Source organism: Pseudophryne corroboree, chromosome 7 (genome assembly GCF_028390025.1).
Source record: "Pseudophryne corroboree isolate aPseCor3 chromosome 7, aPseCor3.hap2, whole genome shotgun sequence".
NCBI lineage: Eukaryota > Metazoa > Chordata > Amphibia > Anura > Myobatrachidae > Pseudophryne > Pseudophryne corroboree.
Window position 1 is genome coordinate 248,657,973 of NC_086450.1, and position 6,606 is coordinate 248,664,578.

Sequence of the window (6,606 nt, forward strand, 5' to 3'; positions counted from 1 at the left end):
TTACCTTGGGATAATGGCTCCCCGTTTAACCCACAAATCTCAATTTCCGATGCCAAGGGGTACTAAGGGAACAGAGTGTTTCAGGGCGAATTGGCGGTCCATAAAAACCCCGTCGGCCCCACTGTCCACAAAGGCCTCAGTCTTGACAGTTTGACCGAGGATCTTCAAGGTCACCGGAATGATAAAAGTCTTCTTGGGAAATTCTGACTTCTGGCCTGACAGGATATTTCCCATCACCCTCAGGCCCTGAAGTTTTCCGGCTTTTCTGGGCATGATACTACCACATGACCTTTATTCCCACAGTACAAACACAACCCCTGCTGTCTCCTCCGCGTCTTCTCACGCGAGGAGAGGCGGGTAGCCCCAATCTGCATAGGCTCCTCAGAAAATTCCTCAGAGTCTGAGGTTCCCTTGGGAAGGAAGGAAATCTCAGTCTCCCTTTCAAGCCTACGCTCTCTCAGCCGTCTATCCACCCGGATGGATAACTGCATGAGCTGATCCAAGCTATCAGGCAAGGGATATTGTACCAGTTGGTCCTTTATCTGGTTAGAAAGACCTCTTCGGTACTGGTGTCTCAGGGCTGGGTCATTCCACTGGGTATCATGGGCCAACCTCCGAAACTCCGTACAGTAAACCTCAACTGGCCTGCGCCCTTGCTTAAGGATCGAAATCTGAGCCTCGGCTGAGGCCGTCTTGTCAGGGTCATCATACAACATGCCCAGTGCCGTAAAAAAAGCATCAACACTTTTAAGCGACGGACAGTCAGGCTGCAACCCATATGCCCAGACCTGTGGGTCTCCTTGTAGCAAGGAAATCACTATGCCCACCCGCTGAATCTCCGACCCAGAAGACTGAGGCCTAAGCCGGAAGTATAGCTTGCAGCTCTCCTTGAAACAAAAGAACTGCGAGCGATCTCCAGAAAAACGATCCGGGAGATTTACTTTCGGCTCCTTAACCCCTGCAGGTGCTGCTGCTGCGGGAGCTCCGCCAGCAGCCTGGGAGGTGTGCATTTTAATGGACAAATCATTAAATTGTCGAGTCAGGACCTGCACCTGATCGACCACCTGTTGCAACGTATTTTGAGGGGTATGCTCCATATTCCCACAAAATTTCAACAGGAGTATTAGGCTGCTGAATATGTTATGCACACCAGTGCCAGCAGGAAAGTACTGGTGTCAGAACTGTTATGCACTCCAGTGTCTGCAGGAATGTACTGGTGTTTGAACTGTTATGCAAAACAGATGGACTCACAGACAAACTGGGGGATATGACATAACGTACACAGAAGGGGATAGGGTAACAAAATACACACAAAGTGAACAGAGAAGCCCAGAGGCTAAGGAACTGGGTATCTCCCTTGTATTAGAACTGCTAAGATGGAAAAAGCAAGATGTTGTGTTTTAATACGTAGAGTACCCGAAATGCTGTTGCTAAGGGCAACAGCAAAACCCTAAAGGGTTACCAACGGGTGTGGCAGTAAACTCCTTGGTCAGAGATGGAATGATAGACACAAGGAGAATCTCCACAATCCAAATTCTCACTTGCAGTGCACAGGTTTTAGCTTACTGCCACTAAACTGACCCCTGACACCTAGCACAGTGAGACAGGATTAGACAGGCAAGTCTTAGAATACAGCCGCAAACTTGCTAAGTTCACAGAGTAGTAACAGAACCCCAGCAAGCTAAACGACTGACTCCAGTCTTACTGCTAGGTCTGGATTGGCAGAGTGTAATACCAAATTCCCAGGCCTATTTGCAGTAAGCAACAAACAAATACAAAGCTACACAGTACTGGCTAACGTTCATGAACTGACTAACCAACAAAGATTCAGCAGCATCTGCTTACCCTGAAAAGAGGCCTTATAAAGCAGGTGCTGTCCACGCCCCACTCAGACCTCACAGACTGTGAGCACAAAAACCAGCACCGGATCCCCTGCCGTGCACAGAGCCTATAACCACTGCACAGCAAAAGACCCGAACCGGAGTATCAGCTGCGCTCAGGTTACTCCACTAGCACTTGTCTCCCGGTTGCCATGACGACGTGGCAGCACAGGGCAGGAGACCCTAACACATGCCAGCAGACCCTATGGCATTACTTTGTGCTAACTTTGACTACTGTGTCTTAGGACCACTTAAGCAAACTATTTTGCTATTACTGACCACTATAGTCACAGTTGCGTAAAAAAACTGTCCTTATTCAATGGTCCTCTAGGGTATCTCCCAGACTAACAGTGGTAATAAAATATATTTCACAATTCTTAGCTGCATAAGCTTACACTTCTGGTATACAGATACTGAGGTCATAATGTGAGGATCAATCCTCTGTAAGGTAGGTATAGTCGTCATCACAAAGTATCATATCTCTGAGGCCAGTGACTGTTTATTAATTACGTCTTGTAATGGTGTGTCCAACCTAACCAATTTATGTTACTCGGAGTCATCAATCCTTTCTTTTCTTCTTGTTTTTTCTTAATATTATCTTAATAGATTTTGTTTGATAATAACTGTTTTTAGTTTGTTCCTTGGTAATTATATTTATTTTTATACTGTACAACATTACTGTTCTGACAGATACTTATACATCAAAAGAGTCGGACTGACCCACAGGGGAACAGAGGAAACCACCGGTGGGCCCCACTTCCTGTGGGCCCTCCTCCTCCTCTAGGGATCAGGTTCTAGACTTTATCCAGGTGCACTTGAATTATGCATTATACATATGTTACATTATACTTTACAAGAATATGGTTTATTATATATTTACCATTCGGCACAGAAAATGTACTCTGTAATGGTTAGCCAAACCTCTGTGGTGGCTGGCCACGCCCCCACTTGAGCCTGGCCACACCCTTAAGCATGGGCCTCTACAACAGCATCTCCTCGGTGGGCCCTTCATGTCCCAGTCCGACACTGTACATCAATCATCTGCCGATGATATTCATAGCTTTATCTAGCTACTCTGTATTAAAGAGAAAAGCTTTTTTGGGACCGCACTAGTCTTGCAATAAGGTTGTAATGCCCTCTGAAAAACTGATTTATGACGCTAAATTGCGTTATGGATACAGCAACTTTGTGCATAGGGAGAAAAATCCGTTTTGCAATTATTTGTTGCTATCAGTGGTGCTCCCTAGAGTCAAGAAGAGTATCAACAAAGAAAACCCAACAAAGAAGAAAAGTTGGAAAGTAGACTCTTGTGTGGGAGCACTCAATTCAGAGGATTATATTAATCAATTCTGATAAAACATAATTTTATTAATTCATTAAAAATATAATTGTAGGAGTAAGTGATATGTAAAATAGTGTAGCTACGCGAAAATATAACACTCTATTATGTGCAATTAATGTGGTTTTCGATACCACAATAGAAACCGGAGATCAAATATATGGGCTATTGGTTTTACTGAGATAACAGTAACACCTTTGTATAGTGTATGACCATCATTTATTCTACAGCAGTCCTATTTAGGATTAAGTAGTCGTAGAGAATTGAATCATAGGTCATACAGAACCGAATGCCAATTGGTATTATTAGGGATCACTCTAGATCGGGCAGAAGAATATTTTGCAGTACCAGGGTGTTCCAAGGTGGTCTCCCATCCGAGTACTGACCCGGCCCTCCACTGCTTGGCTTCCAAGATCAGACGAGATCGGGCATCTCCAGCGGGGTATGTCCGCAATTTCTTAATCTGCCCGTTCAGTCAATCCCAATACCCGTAACGACCGAGTTGTATGTCAGAGGTGAACTGAATCAGTCGTGTATTCAGTATTTTAATTTGTCTCATGCCCATGAAATTGAATTTGTAGCAATATTAGTCATAATGCATAAGTAAAATTACATTAAGGACAGTTAGCATATGAAAAAGATTTTTTTATGCAAGGGCGTCCACTTGCATATGATGATGATATATAATCAGGCAACAATTATAGCAAACCTGTTGCTGTATATAATATATGAGGCCTCAAATAATTTATGCCATATACGCCACCACAGCAGAAAATACTGCACACAGAGATAGTAGAGTAGTACTTTGCTGCAAGTGTGCAGCTGGATATAATCAGGCAACAATTGTAGCAAACCTGTTGCTGTGTGCAATATATAATATATATGGCCTCTAACAATTTATACCGCACACGCCACCACAGCAGAAAAAAATGTACACAAAAACATTTATAGTTGAGTAGCAATTTGCTGTAAGCGTGCAGCAAATTGCTACTCAACCAGTGGCGTAACTACTGCCCCCGCAGTCCTCGCGGTGGCTTGGGGGCGAGGGGCTGCGGGGGCGCCACTGATTTAGAACAGATTGACATGCGGACGAGCGTCCGCATGTCAATCTGCGATCTCCTCTCCCTCCCTGCGGTGCCTGCTCCCCCGGCCCCCCCCTATGTGTTGGAGGGACACGAGCGCATCACGCGTCTCTCCTGTGTCCCTCCTGGCTCTCCCCTGGCCGGTCTAAGGAAGCAAGTGCCGTTCGTGAGCTCTGATTGGCTCACGAACGGCACTTCCTTTATTAGACCAGCCGGGGGAGAGCCAGGAGGGACACAGGAGAGACGCGCGATGCGCTCGTGTCCCTCCAACACATAGGGGGGGGGCGGGGGAGCCGGCACTGGGGACATATACCTGGCACTAGGGGGGGGCAGATCTGGCACTGGGGACATATACCTGGCACTGGGGGGGCATATACCCGGCACTGAGGGCATGTACCTGGCACTGGGGGCATATACCTGGCACTGGGGGGGCATATACCCGGCACTGGGGGCATGTACCTGGCACTGGGGGCATATACCCGGCACTGGGGGGGGGCATATACCTGGCACTGGGGGGGCATATACCCGGCACTGGAGGCATATACCTGGCACTGGGGGGGAAGCAGGCACTGGGAGGGAATATCTGGCACTGGGGGCATATACCCGGCACTGGGGGGGCATATACCCGGCACTGGAGGCATATACCTGGCACTGGGGGGGAAGCAGGCACTGGGGGGGAATATCTGGCACTGGGGGCATGTACCTGGCACGGGGGGCATATACCCGGCACTGGGGGCATATACCTGGCACTGGGGGGGCATATACCCGGCACTGGGGGCATATACCTGGCACTGGGGGGGAAGCAGGCACTGGGGGGGATATCTGGCACTGGGGGCATATACCTGGCACTGGGGGCATATAACTGGCACTGGGGGGGCATGTACCTGGCACTGGGGGCATATACATGGCACTGGGGGCATATACCTGGCTCTGGGGGCATATACCTGGCACTGGGGGGGAATATCTGGCACTGTGGGAGAATATCTGGCACTGGGGGGGCATATACCTGGCACTGGGGGCATATACCTGGCACTGGGGGGGCATATACCTGGCACTGGGGGAATATACCTGGCACTGGGGGGGCATATACCCGGCACTGGGGGCATATACCCGGGACTGGGGGGGCATATACCTGGCACTGGGGGGGGAAGCAGGCACTGTGGGGGAATATCTGGCACTGGGTGCATATACCTGGCACTGTGGGGGAATATCTGGCACTGGGTGCATATACCTGGCACTGTGGGGGAATATCTGGCACTGGGTGCATATACCTGTCACTGTGGGGGAATATCTGGCACTGGGAGCATATGTGGCACTGGGAGCACGGCCCTAGCAACAAGCACTACCCCCTAGCAACGAGCATGACACCCAGTGCATGAAACCCCTGGCAACGAGCATGACATCCTGGCACCGTGCATGGAACCAAGAGCATGAAACCCCTGGCAACGAGCAGGTAACTTAAAAGTAATTGGAAGCCTTACTGTAGAACTTAATGTGTAATGGGCATTACGGTGTGCGGCATAATGTATCACGGACATTGCAGTGTGTGTCATAATGTATCTGGCATTACGGTGTGTTGTATACAATATCACGGGCATTGTGGTATGTGGTATAATGTCTCAGGATCATTGTGGTGTGTGTCATACTGTGTCACAGACATTGTATGTGCTATAATGTATCAGGGGCATTGCAGTGTGTAGCATAATGTATAACGGGCATTGCGATTCCTGTCATAATGTGTCACAGGCATTACGGTGTGTGGCATAATGTGTCGGGGGCATTACGGTGTGTGGCATAATGTGTCGGGGGCATTACGGTGTGTGGCATAATGTGTAGGGGGCATTACGGTGTGTGCATATTGTGTCATGTGCATTATTGTCAGTGATCGCAAAAACGCGCTATGGCGCGTATTTTACCCAGAAACAGCCGCCCGGGACTCACATTTAGAAGATGAGCGGGTCCCACAGGACGCGCTCATCTGAATATGTGTTTGCATGTGTTAAGCCTGTCAGCGGAATGCAGGAGGTGACTGGCTGTTTCCTCGGCCAATCACCTCCTGTAGTCTCCATCCAATCACAGCCTGCAGCATCTTCCGCTTTGAATCCTGCTCCCCGCCAGCACATGAATCTGTGCTGCAGGGCTGACAGACTGGCCCCGCTCATCCGGCTCCACTGCCGCTCTGCCGCCAGCACCCTCCTCTGCGACTGGGAGTACAGCTCCGGATCTGCCCGCCGCCACCCCCCTACCCGGGACCCGCTCAACGCCCCACGAGACCCGACAACTACCTTCCAGCAGGAGCCGGCCG

At 49.2% G+C, this 6,606-nt stretch overlaps 1 pseudogene; it reads right to left on the bottom strand.

The window, feature by feature from the left end:
* Window positions 1-3,555: 3,555 nt before the first annotated feature.
* On the bottom strand, window positions 3,556-3,675 carry LOC134947360 (5S ribosomal RNA; annotated as a pseudogene).
* Between the last annotated feature and the right edge of the window lie 2,931 nt (window positions 3,676-6,606).